This window comes from Salvelinus sp. IW2-2015, linkage group LG15, assembly GCF_002910315.2.
Source record: "Salvelinus sp. IW2-2015 linkage group LG15, ASM291031v2, whole genome shotgun sequence".
NCBI lineage: Eukaryota > Metazoa > Chordata > Actinopteri > Salmoniformes > Salmonidae > Salvelinus > Salvelinus sp. IW2-2015.
In genome coordinates, this window is record NC_036855.1 from 24,401,219 (window position 1) to 24,416,551 (window position 15,333).

Consider the following 15,333-nt stretch of genomic DNA (forward strand, 5'->3'; position numbering starts at 1 on the left):
AGCCGATTCTAGAYTTAATTTTGGATTGGAGATTTTTTATATGAGTCTGGAAGGAGARTTTACAGTCTAGCCAGACACCTAGGTATTTGTAGTTGTCCACATATTCTAAGTCAGAACCGTCCAGAGTAGTGATGCTAGTCGGGCGGGCGGGTGCGGGCAGCGAACGGTTGAAAAGCATGCATTTGGTATTACTAGCGTTTAAGAGCAGTTGGAGGCCACGGAAGGAGTGTTGTATGGCAATGAAGCTCGTTTGGAGGTTAGTTAGCACAGTGTCCAAAGAAGGGCCAGAGGTATACAGAATGGTGTCGTCTGCGTAGAGATGGATCAGGGAATCAGGCCGCAGCAAGAGCGACATCGTTGATATATACAGAGAAAAGAGTCGGCCCGAGAATTGAACCCTGTGGTACCCCCATAGAGACTGCCAGAGGTCTGGACAACAGGCCCTCTGATTTGATACACTGAACTCTGTCTGAGAAGTAGTTGGTAAACCAGGCGAGGCAGTCATTTGAGAAACCAAGGGTGTTGAGTCTGCCGATAAGAATACAGTGATTGACAGAGTCGAAAGCCTTGGCCAGGTCGATGAAGACGGCTGCACAGTACTGTCTTTTATCGATGGCGGTTATGACATCGTTTAGTACCTTGAGCGTGGCTGAGGTACACCCGTGACCAGCTCGGAAACCGGATTGCACAGCTGAGAGGGTACGGTGGGATTCGAAATGGTCAGTGATCTGTTTATTAACTTGGCTTTCGAAGACTTTAGAAAGGCAGGGCAGGATGGATATATGTCTATAACAGTTTGGGGCTAGAGTGTCACCCCCTTTGAAGAGGGGGATGACCGCGGCAGCTTTCCAATCTTTAGGAATCTCGGACGATACGAAAGAGAGGTTGAATAGACTAGTAATAGGTGTTGCAACAACGGCGGCAGATAATGTTGGAAAGAGAGGGTCCAGATTGTCTAGCCCAGCTGAGTTGTACGGGTCCAGGTTTTGCAGCTCTTTCAGAACGTCTGCTATCTGGATTTGGGTGAAGGAGAAGCTGGGGAGGCTTGGGCAAGTAGCTGCGGGAGGTACGGAGCTGTTGGCCCGGGGTTGGGGWAGCCAGGAGGAAAGCATGGCCAGCCGTAGAGAAATGCTTATTGAAATTCTCGATTATCGTGGATTTATCGGTGGTGACAATGTTACCTATCCTCAGTGCAGTGGGCAGCTGGGAGGAGGTGTTCTTATTCTCCATGGACTTTACAGTGTCCCAAAACAAAATTATGGGGGTATTGAAGTGGTTCCCAACTCCGGTCCTCGAGTACCCCCAACAGTACACATTTTCTATTGTAGCCCCGTACAAGCACAACTGATTCAACTTGTCAACTAATCATCAGGCCCTCAATGAGGTGAATCAGGTATGTTTGTCCGGGGCTCCAACAAAAATGTGTGCTCTTCGGGGTACTCCAGGACCAGAGTTGGGAACTACTGGATTGTGTGAGAAAAAAAATCTATTTAATCTATTTTGAATTCAGGCTGTAACACAACAAAATGTTGAATAACTCGAGGGGTAGAAATACTTTCTGAAGGCACTGCAAATTTGTGACATTCTTTTTCCGTTGCGACAAACATTTCTCTACATTCAAGGTGGGAAACAAAATGTATGTTAAGGCCTAATATTTCTTTGACTAGCCTCCTATACTTAGGGCTGGATTCAATCCATATCGTGGAAGTATCGTGGAAGATCTGCATTAAAATGTATAGCTAATTTCTGATTGAGCCGACATATGCAGCGTTTACTGTGAATGTAGTCTCTGTGAACGTGGGAACATTGACTTTAAATGTCAATCGAGCTATAAAGCGAATCCAGCACTTAATCACACAGTGGTTATATTGGCCAGTGGCACATTGAAAATAATTATTTGGTAGCACTTTATAATAACTCCACATAATAAAGCATTTATAATGGATTAGTGAATAATTGATTCATTTATTAGTCATTAAACCTACTACCACAATTGTAAATGYTAYAACCTAGTTATTCACACATTTATAAACAACTTTTAAAGTATTTAATAATGATTCATAAGATAATTCATTATATGTTTATTACAGGTCCTTCTACTAACTCTTTTGTAAGGCCTCATCTAAAGTGTGGACTATTTATACTTTATAAATGTTTTGAGTGACCAATGTAATTTCTCACAAAAAGATGGACATGAAATTGGTAGACATTTCAGCAGTAACTGATTCTCCTTAAGGTCTCAAAATGGCCCTTAGAACATATCAATGGTTAAACAATAAGCACACAATACAGAGGATATTCAAGAAAATATATAGGACATTTTATTCAAAAACAGTCACACAATAGTGTGATGTGTAACTTCAGACACACTATGCTAAGTAAAATAACGTTTTTAGTCCGAAAATGCTAACATAAGCGTTTCTTGGCMGTGACTTTTCTACCAAAACCAGTGTTGATTGCAGTCACTCCTTAGAACTAAARTCTTGTGYAATTTGGTCAGTTGAGTGATTAAGTTCTGGGCCCATTCGTGTTAGAAATTGGGAGTTCCGAAGTCTCCACCCTCACAAAAGGAAACTCTCAGMCAAAGATTTTTGGGCTGAATTTTCCTTTAAGAGCAGTCCCAAGACTGCTTATGAGGTAAGAAAACAAATGTCTGAATACATTATTTCTCTGAACTATCCTATTAAGTGTAAACTGTAAAGAGTTACTAATTTAAAGGCCCAGTAAAGGTGCTGTCAAACAAAACCAGGTGTAAAATAGTCTGCRCTTAAAAGACTGAAGMGCTGGAAGCATTTAAAAGTTATACATGTAACATTCTACCTGCAAATCGTACATGTAACATTTCTACTTGAATCTACTGCAACACTCACACACACACRCATGTGTGTCAGTGTAGTATGTGTGAGTGTGTGAGTAGMGTCCAGTTACTTTGCATAAAGCCAGTGCGAAGTGAAAAAAAAATGGTGTCAATGCAAATAGTCAGGGTAGCCATTTGATGAACTGTTCAACAGTCTTATGGCTTGGGGGTAGAAGCTGTTCAGGAGCCTTTTGGTCCCAAGCTTGGCACTCCRGTACCGRTTGCTGTGCGGTAGCAGAGARAACAGTCTATGACTTGGGTGACTGGAGTCTTTGACAATTTTTAGGGCCTTCCTCTGACACCACCTGGTGTAAAGGTCCTGGATGGCAGGGAGCTCGGCCCCAGTGAAGACTGGACCATATGCACTACCCTCTGTAATGCCTTATGGTCGGATGCCAAGCAGTTGCCAYACCAAGCGGTGTTGGAGCCAGTCAAGATGCTCTTAATGGTGCAGTTGTATAACTTTTTGAGGATCTGAGGGCMMATGACAAATACTTTAAGCATCCTGAGGGGGAAGAGGTGTTTTCGTGCCCTCTTAACGACTGTGTTGGTATGYTTGGACCATGATAAATTGTACAATTTGAATGAATTGTGGTTGATTATAGTACATATTTTGTTTTTACATGAATGTTCAAAACTTGTAAAAGCAATCTGAAAAATTACACATCTAAAGTTCACAGAGTATGTGTCGTTTTCGCTTTGTGACCACAACATCCATCACACGTCTGGCTGTGGGAAACTTATGACATCCTGTGTGAGTGTTTTTGCATTTTCTGTGCCTTCTGGCCTTTGGGCTGTACCTGTGCTTGTTAAGCCAGGTGAATGCACTTGAGGGATGGCTTTAGCACCTTTCATCAAACTTCCAAAATGACTGCATTCTGTGAAAGGGTGAAAAGAGAAATTATTTAATAAATTGGTCAGAACATAAATTGGTAACAAATGCCTGAATGTGCTCTCATTTACTATGGTCCAATCAAATTAACTTTGACGAAAATATTGAATAAATAATTGTTGCATATAGAATGTTGCTAGCTCTAGACATACGTATGACATGTGGATATCAGTCACAGAAATGGAAAGATACTTATTTTGTCTTCAGAAGGGCGCTTGAGCAGGATGATGTAAAATGATGCCGAGGCCAGAGTGGATGCGGACTATGAGTAATCCAGAAAAGAGTGAGTCTGAAAACCCTTCTTTGAAATTTCCCTTTGGAGCCTGGTAGATCGTAGAGAGGAATATATTTTTCAGTGACATGTATGAATCACAGAACATGTTTCAGTTTGTGTATGTATTGTACAGAATGTGTATTTCTATGTGGAAATGTCTTTATGGTACACCACATAACTTCACAGCCGTGTATAGCTCACTGTAAGAGTGCCTAGATGCCTGGCGTGCGATGCTACACACAGTACCAGTGAGTTATACCATTGGCTCATGTCCCTGCACTGCCTCCATGTAGGAGTTTATCACACGTAAAAAGCAATTCTGCTGGTAGATGCAGACATCCTGGAGCTGCTGAAGCAGCCTGCCCGGGACACCCGCTCAGCGGGTGTGGGCTGTAGACAACATGGAGAACACCCCTGGAAAGATCTACCAAAAAAACACAGCATCCATAAGCGCTCACTYAACGCCACAGGTCTGTCCTGTTTCTCACACACCTGTTTCTCTGTCCTGTTTTTCTCACAGTTACATCTCCAGACACACACGTCTCCTTTCTGGCATTTCCCCGGGGTTTAGGAAAAATACCCTCACTTCTCCATACACATGTCCCCATCAACACTCAGATCACACAGCTCACTGGCTCTCTGTCTGTCTTCCGCACAGACCTAATCTCTGCTGAGGATCTGGAGACTATTGCTGATCTGACTTGCTGCTCAGCCATGGCCCGCCCCACTTCCTGCAAAACCACCCCAACCTGAAGAGGTTCCGCACAGCCACCAGTGTCTGTAACAACAGGTAAGCCAAATAATGGCATCAAAGTAACAAGACTCCTACACCATCCTGTTGTTRCACAACACATACTGGCCTAAAATCACAGAAGGAAGGAATTGACTAGTGATGCAAGCCAAAAACATGAATATCACCATGGCATCTCCTTCACTTTTTCAATGTATATTTCCCTCCCCCTCTCTCTAGGGAAAACCCTCGAAGAGGCTCTGCCAACACACCCTTCACCCACTGGCTCCTTGCTGAGTATGAGGATGGCATCTCACTGGCCAAGGGCTGGGATCCGAACATGCAAATCAATGGGAACCTCCTCCCCCTGGTACTACAACCGTATTATCATTACCAATATTATTTTACATTTACATTTAAGTCATTTAGCAGACGCTCTTATCCAGAGCGACTTATCATACTGATTAAGCTACACTATTAACTATCCTTGTTATCTTGATCCTTAGGATTAAGATAGTGTTAGCAGTAAGATCCTTAGTACTCTAGTGGCACATAAGCAACATTTCCTTCAGTCTCACCAGAGGGATCCTTTTCTCCAACTGTCCAGGTGAGGGAGGTGTCCAACCGCATCCTGAACATTGCTCTGACCTCCATGCACACAATGATTTGCGTGAACACAACCGTATGACCCGCACCCTCACCCAGCTCAACCCTCACTGGACTGGAGAGATCACCTACCAGGAGACCTGCAAGATCATGGGAGGCTACTTCCAGGTAATTCCAATGAGAGCCTAATAACAAATCTATTTAATTTAGCTCAGTTTCTATCTGTACATGGAGTTCAAAGTTACAAAGGTCATAACATAGTTGTAGTTACCTACACACATGGGTTTGAGTTGCTGGGTGATTAAACTGTCACACATGTCCTTCCTCCTCTCACAGGTGATCACCTTCAGGGACTTCCTGTTCCACATTGTGGGCCCAGACTTCATTGCAAGGCAGCTGTCCACCTACCCTGGCTATGATGAGAATGTCGACTCCAGCATCTCCAATGTGTTTGCCTACCTCTTCGCTCACCTTTYCATCCAGCCCTTTATCTTCCGTCTGGATGAGAACTACAACGAGAACGCCCAGTTCCCCAGTCCGCTGCTGCACAGGGCCTTCTTCGCCCCCTGGAGGATTGTCTTTGAAGGTACAACTCTCAGTCCCACTTCTCAGGGGGACATTTACATTCACCATAAGTGATTTCCCGTTGTACACTAAAAGTGTATAGATTAAAATAAGGTTGTATTATTATTACTACTAAAGTATAGCTGGATCAGGCCTTACTGCTACCTGCTCCCCCAGGTAGCAGTAATCTAGTGGTTAGAGCGTTGAACTAGTAACCAAAAGGTTGCAAGATTGAATCCCTGATCCGACAAGGTAAAAATCTGTCGGTCTGAACAAGGCAGTTAACCCACTGTTCCTAGGCCATCATTAAAAATAAGAATTTGTTCTTAACTGACTTACCTAGTTAAATAAAGTTTAAAAAAAAAGGTGGTTTGGACCCTATGCTGAGGTGGCTGGTGGGTCGTCAGGATAAACTGAACACTCAGGACCACATGATGAGCTGAGGGATAGGCTGTTTGAGTTTTCCGTTAAAATGTCCCTGGTCATGGGCTCTCTCAACCGAGACCACATACTCCCTCTCTCTGTCTCCTATCCTCTATTTCTCCCTCTCTCTGATTAACTGTCTCATCTAGAAGCGTATCTTTCTCTACAGTAGAACTTTACTCCACTTATACCACACATGGGAGGACTACTGTCAAAGCTCTCCACACTGTCTTCTATGTGATACTGTATTTCTGTAAAAGGCTGCCAATTAACACTTCATCTTCTTGTTACCCCTCTCAGGTTACAACAAATGGTATGGGTTATGTAACCTGTCCTAGGCCCAGAACCTGGCAATGGTGATAAACAACACTGAGCTGGCCCAGAACCTGCTGAACCTCTATGGGACTCCTGACAACATTGATTAGGCAGGGTCGTTTATAGACTCTCAATCCACAGCATGTTTGACTGTATTAACAGAGCCTTTAAAAACTTTTTTTTTTTAGAAAGGACTCAGCAATGTCTTATTTGGACTTTCATATCTCTGAGTCTTCAGTCATAATTTACAAAAACCCTGTTTATCACCATAATTTGTGTTGTGTATCAGACTGTGGTGGGAAAACGATAGTCTTCACCGAGGATCAGAAAAAAAGCTTGGGGAAGACATCTCTGGCTCGCATCACCTGTGACAACACTGGCATCGCTGATGTCCCTGACCCTTCCAGTATCACCCCCGTGAGTCCGGTTACACCCTTTGTGAAGACATCCCTGCTTTCGACCTCAGCCCCTGGAAGGACAATGGTGATAGTGAGTGTTGATCTGAGGCCTCGTGTGACATACATCTCTCTTTAACTGAGCCTTACTGAGGTGGGAATTTGTGTGTTCTCAAGTGTGAGTTAGAAAGATATTAGTTTGTCAATATATACAGGAAGTAATACATGATTTCTAATATAATTTTTTATTGAACCTGGTCCAAACACAGATCCCAAATCTGGTGGAACTGGCTCGACTGAACAAGGACCAGTAGGACCGAGAGGGCCACCAGGTCCAGAAGGTAAAATCACCACCCTCCTCCACCATCCCTTCTCTCCCCCATTTACATGTATAGTGGCAAGAAAAAGTATGTGAACCCTTTGGAAATACCTGGATTTCTGCATAAATTGGTCATAAAATTTGATCTGATCTTCATCTAGTTCACAACAATAGACAAACACAGTCTGCTTAAACTAATAACACACAAACAATTATACGTTTTCATGTCTTTATTGAACACACTGTGTAAACATTCACAGTGCAGGGTGGGAAAAGTATGTGAACCCTTGGTTTTAATAACTGGTTGACTCTACTTTGGCTGCAATAACTTAAACCAAATATTTTCTGTAGTTATGGATTAGACTTGCACAACAGTCAGGAGGAATTTTGGACCGTTCCTCTTTACAACACTGTTTCAGTTCAGCAATATTCTTGGGATGTCTGGTGTGAACTGCTCTCTTGAGGTCATGCCACAGCATCTCAATCGGGTTGAGTTCAGGACTCTGACCTTGCCACTCCAGAAGGCGTATTTTCTTCTGTTGAAGCCATTCTGTTGTTGATTTACTTCTGTGTTTTTGGTCGTTGTCCTGTTGCACCACCCAACTTCTGTTGAGGTTCAATTGGCGGACAGATAGACTAACATTCTCCTGAAAAATATCTTGATAAACTTGGGAATTATTTTTTCGGTCGATGATAGCAAGCTATCCAGGCCCTGAGGCAGCAAATCAGCCCCAAATCATGCTGCTCCCTCCACCATACTTTACAGTTGGGATGAGGTTTTGATGTTGGTGTGCTGTGCCTTTTTTTCTCCACACATAGTGTTGTGTGTTCCTTCCAAACAACTCAATTGTAGTTTCATCTGTCCACAGAATATTTTGCAAGTAGCGCTGTGGAACATCCAGGTGCACTTTTACAAAGTTCAGACATGCAGCAATGTTTTTTTGGACAGCGGTGGCTTCTTCCGTGGGGTCCTCCCTTGAACACCATTCTTGTTTAGTGTTTTACGTATCGTAGACTCGTCAACAGAGATGTTAGCATGTTCTGGAGATTTCTGTAAGTCTTTAGCTGACACTCTAGGATTTTTCTTAACCTCATTGAGCATTCTGTGCTGTGCTCTTGCAGTCAGCTTTGCAGGACGGCCACTCCTAGGGAGAGTAGCAAAAGTGCTGAACTTTCTCCTTTTATAGACAATTTGTCTTACCGTGGACTGATGAACATCAAGGCTTTTTTACTTTTGTAACCCTTTCCAGCTTTATGCAAGTCAACAATTCTTAATCTTAGGTCTTCTGAGATCTATTTTGTTCGAGGCATGGTTCACATCAGGCAATGCTTCTTGTGAATAGCAAACTCAAATTGTGCGAGTGTTTTTTATAGGGCAAGGCAGTTCTAACCAACATCTCCAATCTCGTCTCATTGATTGGACTACAGGTTAGCTGACTCCTGACTCCAATTAGCTTTTGGAGAAATTAGCCTAGGAGTTCACATACTTTTTTCAACCTACACTGTGAATGTTTAAATGATGCATTCAATATAGACAAAAAAAATACAATAATTAGTGTGATATTAGATTAAGCACACTATGTTTGTCTATTGTTGTGACTTAGATGAAGATCAGATCAAATTTTATGACTAATTTATGCAGAAATCCAGGTAATTCCAAAGTGTTCACATACTTTTTCTTGCCACTGTATATGATTACTGTCTGTATTATGTCATAAATCTTCTGGTAGTCACTCACTAGGCCTGATGTGAGGTGCTAAGTGGTTATCTGATGAGGTCCCCCAGAGCATAATCACTGATATGACTAATAGTATATAACAAGGAGAAGCATAACCACTGATATGACTAATAGTACATAACAAGGGGAAGCATAACCACTGATATCACTAATAGTATATAACAAGGAGAAGCATAACCACTGTTATGACTAATAGTGTCTGTTGTAGTGTTGATATCATTCCTAACCTCAGTCTCTCTCACTCAGGACCACAAGGGCCACGTGGTTTGCCTGGCATCTACGCAAAATCTGCCTTCGCCGTGCGGCTCGGCTACAACTACCCCAAACCAGGCCAGCCCATCCAAACCTATGAGGTAATCTACAATGGACAGAACCACTACGACACCAGGATGGGGGAGTTCACCTGCGTGGAGCCAGGCGTCTACGAGTTTGAGTTCCATTGCACCATATAACAGAATGTGGGCAGCGTGGACCTGCGGAGAAACGGCCAGCTGGTGCTGCATTCCTTCACCACCCAGCAGAACAGCTACATCACGGCTACTGGAGGCACACTGCTGCAGCTCAACAAGGGGGACAAGATCTGGCTGTCAACTTACTACGGTGGCAACAGCATGACCTCTGACAGCTTCTTCTCAGGGCACCTGATCTTCACTGTCCAGAGCCCTCTCTGACCCACAGGTTACAACTAAGCTACCTTTTCTGTCTTTTAAAATTCATTTTTTATTATATTTTAATGTATGATAAGCTTTAACAGATCATCAAGGAGAAAAGAGGTAAATTCACTGGTTTGTTATTCTTGCACTAGGAGAGAAAGAGGAGTGGGAGAGTCACTGATAGGAGAAAGAGGAGTGGGAGAGTCACTGATAGGAGAAAGAGGAGTGGGAGAGTCACTGATAGGAGAGAAAGAGGAGTGGGAGAGTCACTGATATGAGAAAGAGGAGTGGGAGAGTCACTGATAGGAGAAAGAGGAGTGGGAGAGTCACTGATAGGAGAGAAAGAGGAGTGGGAGAGTCACTGATAGGAGAGAAAGAGGAGTGGGAGAGTCACTGATAGGAGAGAAAGAGGAGTGGGAGAGTCACTGATAGGAGAAAGAGGGAGTGGGAGAGTCACTGATAGGAGAAAGAGGAGTGGGAGAGTCACTGATAGGAGAGAAAGAGGAGTGGGAGAGTCACTGATAGGAGAAAGAGGAGTGGGAGAGTCACTGATAGGAGAGAAAGAGGAGTGGGGAGGTCACTGATAGGAGAGAAAGAGGAGTGGGAGAGTCACTGATAGGAGAGAAAGAGGAGTGGGAGAGTCACTGATAGGAGAGAAAGAGGAGTGGGAGAGTCACTGATAGGAGAGAAGAGGAGTGGGAGAGTCACTGATAGGAGAGAAAGAGGAGTGGGAGAGTCACTGATAGGAGAAAGAGGAGTGGGAGAGTCACTGATAGAAGAGAAAGAGGAGTGGGAGAGTCAGTGATAGAGAGAAAGAGGAGTGGGAGAGTCACTGATAGGAGGAAGAGGAGTGGGAGAGTCACTGATAGGAGAAAGAGGAGTGAGAGAGTCACTGATAGAAGAGAAGAGGAGTGGGAGAGTCACTGATATGAGAAGAAAGAGAGTGGGAGAGTCACTGATAGGAGAGAAAGAGGAGTGGGAGAGTCACTGATAGGAGAAAAGAGGAGTGGGCAAGTCACTGATAGGAGAGAAAGAGGAGGTGGGAGATTCACTGATAGGAGAAAGAGGAGGTGGGAGAGTCACTGATAGGAGAAAGAGGAGTGGGCAAGTCACTGATAGGAGAGAAAGAGGAGTGGGAGAGTCACTGATAGGAGAGAAAGAGGAGTGGGAGAGTCACTGATAGGAGAGAAAGGAGAGATAGGAGAGAAAGAGGAGTGGGAGAGTCACTGATAGGACTATCCCCCCAAATCCAATTATTGTTGTTAGATTCAATTAATCTTACCACATCAGGGATATGCATTGGGATAGCTTTATGATTGTTAATTGTATTTTTTTTCATTTGACTTTCTTCTAATTGTTGGTATGTATTTTCCTTCTTATGAACTTGTTGGCTAATTCAATTATATCGTTAGATCTTACACATTAAACACTTAGAACAAAACCTAATAACTTAATATATGCTAATGATGAGTTTTGGTGTGATGGTAAAATTATGACAAATAAGAAGGGAGCCTACCTGCCGTTGGGTCGGCAAAACATTAATTCTAAAGCTAATGTTTCAACATTTACACAGTAAATTTCGAATGTTTTTATTTATTTTCCTTGGAAAGTTAAGAACAATTTCGTATTTACAATGACGGCCTACCCCGGCCAAACCCGAACGACGCTGGTCCAATTGTGCGCCGCCCTATGGGACTCCCGATCACAGCCGGTTGTGATACAGCCCGGAATCGAATCAGGGTCTGTAKTGACGCCTCTAGCACTGCGATGCAGTGCCTTAKACCACTGCGCCACTCGGGAGGAGGTAAATTATTATGAAGAGTATACTTTGATAAACAATTATTTTCTGACCGTGATTCATCTTTCAAATTATAAATTATGAATACAATAAAATGACACATGCACATGCTCCTCTGAATCACCTCAAGTCAAGACCTCACCTCACATTGTTGGAGTAGCGATACACACAACACACAGCATGTTCACTTCACGCTCAACCAAAGGGGGGCGTGAGGGTTCCACATCGATTCGCACCCTTCTTCTCAGATGTAGGACTTTTCACAGAATACGAATGTCTCAAAATCTACTTGGATGGCTCAGATTATGGCCTATAGGCTACACTGCAGTATGTGGTTTATCACACGTATAATTCATAATCTATGTTTAATGTTAGTTTTATGAAGATTGGCCTAAAAGAGTCAATATGTGCCAAAAAAGTACAATAAACTCAACATAACTTTTTGTGCATAGGCCTAGGCTAGGCTGTGCGTGTTTTCGTTGTGGAAAATGAGTAACAGAAATATTGGCTATAAAAATAACACCAATATGCATATAGGATACAGAAAACAGAACATTAAGATTTTGTCAACTTTAATAGGCCTACTTATCTTATAACCAATCATCAACAATATTAAAGCAAACGAATAAGTCAAACTAACATCTTTCCTAGCCTAAACATTTTCATTAAAATGTTTGCTTTATTCGTGAAGTAAAGATTAGGATTTAGAAAATCAATAGAATGATAGGCTGCAGGCAGAGGATAACATAAGATGCGGTCTGACTGGGCACCATTTTAATTGTTGTCGTCTATATTCGCCGGGGACTTACCTTACTTAAATAAGTAAACAAATAAATGAGCGCAATATATAGCGATCGATACGGACGTGGTGGGCCGCATTATCCCGTTGTTCTCTCCGCAGTGGACAGAGGGGACGCGAGCCAGCTGCTGCGTCTTGGGCCTTCACCCCCCCCCCCCTCCCCTCCCAGAAAGTGGCGGCTGGTACTCCCGTGGGAGCGAGGGAATGCCTGGAGATGGCGAGTGGCACACGATACACCATTGTTCGGTCTAGCAGTCACTGATTCCTCGCCCCACACCCCGTAAACACTGACCGTCTCAGCGAGTAAAATTGATTAGAAAGCCGTTTGTGTCGCTCAAGGTGGTTTGACTAATCCGCATTTTCGCCTGGGTATCTGCTCCAATATTACGAAGCGAGCAAATCCATTTTTCATTCGATATAGCTACATGGCTATAGGCTAGGCCTACCCATCTGTAAAGTTAAACAGGTTGTTTCCCTCTAAAGCCCGATGACTGGTCCATTAATTTTCCACGTGCAAACAGGACTCATGTCAATAAAATCTAGTCAGTTAATGTCACCCAACTATTTGCGGTGTTCTGTATAGCCATCCTACACTCAGTGCGTAATCCTTGCATTGAGGAGGTTCTGAGGGTCCTTCAAGCGCTTCTGAGCAACCTACTTTCTTTTTTTAAAGACAATAGTCCTCCTGCATGAGTCCTCAAGTCAAGAAGGTCTTTCTCCTGCCAGTAGATGACTCCATTCACCTGAGAGGAAGTGGGTACATAAAGCAGGTAGGCTACAGTTGACAATAAGTAGCCTAAACCTGCCCTAGACAGCCCTCAATGCCAAAATCCGTAAAAGCAAGTGCGGTTATTTTAGCTATGGATGCTATGTCATCTCTGGTAGTGTTCTGTGGAGGAATTCACATATGTGTATTAGGCCTACCTACTTCAGCATCTGTAGTTATTTAATGGTTTCGGGTTAAGCAGAGCTGTCAATCAAACAAGTCGGGATGCGGGGCAGAGGAGTATGGAACGAACTCAGGGAGGGGCGGAGAATCAGTGGCAAGGATTCCGCAAGACTGTTCTTATAATTGGGGGAACATCTGACTCCGTCGCGCGCTGGCAGATGGTCGGTTGAGGCGGGATCGAAGGGGGGAGATTTACATTCATTGTTCAGGGGCTCGAGCTCAATCCAGAGACAATAGCCTCAGCAAGGAGCAAGGGATGAAAAAACGTTCCTTTTCAGATACAGAAGGATGGATAAAGAAACAACGGAAATTAATTAAAAACAAGTTTCTGTAAATTAAAACGCATAAAAACGTATGATCTGCCAGCTATTCGAGCACACAGGTCAACAGGCATATAGAAACAGTTGTTTGTCAGCAACTTTTATGTAAATCGTTTTTCATTTTATGGTGCAAATAACCTGAGTAAAACGCGTAATACACACAGCCAGTGTTTATTGCAGATAGACCAAGTGCAGATGTATCGGTTTTTCTGCGCAGGCTCTTCAGTGACACCCACATGGGAACTGAGGTTTAACTTTCCAACTGTAGAATATTTTTTATAATAAGGTTGAACGCATTTATAACTGAAATGTGGTTTACTCAATTGAACACGGGTTCACATCCTATCTAAGTATGATATCTGATTCCTCCACATTTTGGAACTGTGCCCCAAATATATATTGATGAAAAATAGAGTAGGCTACAATGTAAAATGTACACATAAATCCACATTATTTTTCATGGATGTGTTGTCATTGCATTGCCTGTTGTTATAGCGGATATAATTATTGATTCTGTATTAATTTGAAACATATCTAACATATACTGTATCTGTATCATTTTAGACAGAAGTTCCAACCGTGTTTCCTCAGACTGACAGCACTGTCTTGGATGAGCAGCACGAATGTATAGCAGTGAAGAACAACCAGACTACAATTGTTTAGCACTAATATCCTTAATCGAATCACAGCTTTCAATCACTGCGCATTGTTCAGGGAGAGCAGACAGGTGCAGTGCACTCTTGTGTTTACTGATGACTCGACTGAAAATGCCAAATAAAATATTCAGGTTTGTTGCTTTCGACTTTTAATCCAGTTATCCTATTAAAAGACCATTTACAGTTGAATGCCTAACGCAAGCAATAGAACAGAAACGTTGGCCACATTTTGAATATCAAACTAAATAAGCCAATAGTTTAGCTGGAGATGCAATATGTATGCGTAGGCTAAAATGTTACATTTTACATGTTCAAGTAACCTAGACTTAAATGCTTTCTCAATTTTACAATCTTTAGACAACTTTGCTGCAACATGAAGGCCTAGCTGTCTTTTTGTAGGCCTTTCATGCATATGTCTGGGACAAATATGGCAGCAGTAGGCCTTTATTCAAATGGAATGTTGTATCTATGTTATTTATCTGGGTTTGTTCCCTGCAGCGGTAATTGTACGCAGCACTGAGAGATTACAAAGAGATAATAAACAAGACATCGAATAATAATAATTTATTAAGTATCCTAATGAATGGGCCAATATTATAAACAGGTGATTGATGTCACTGCACTATAGGCTGAATAAAACGTTTTGTGTTCACTGAAACTTCCATTTGTGATTTCAACATAGAATAATAACATAATTTAATTATTAACACAATGTAGCCTAGTTCGATAGTCTGTTCAAAAAAATCCACTCTTTCTGCTGAAAATAATAAAGGTCTGTTGTCTGAATATGTGATCAAATGTTTAAAAGTTAAAATGAAAGGATAAAAAAATAAAATAATGTTATTAGCCTTAATTTATGTTCATATTATGGCACTTTCATCTGAGATCTGAAGCACACTTTGGGTAGGACTTCACCAGAGAAAAGTTTGAAGAGACAAGAGAGCTATTTGGCTAGCTGGATGCTCAAAAAGTCCAACCAACGGAGACATTTTACACCAATGAGAGCATCCATTTCAACAATCGGTCCCCCATATGGCCGTGTAGC

General features: G+C 42.5%; 1 pseudogene; it reads left to right on the top strand.

The window, feature by feature from the left end:
- The first annotated feature begins 3,724 nt into the window (after positions 1-3,724).
- On the top strand, positions 3,725-9,785 carry LOC111974043 (eosinophil peroxidase-like; annotated as a pseudogene).
- Positions 9,786-15,333: the final 5,548 nt, after the last annotated feature.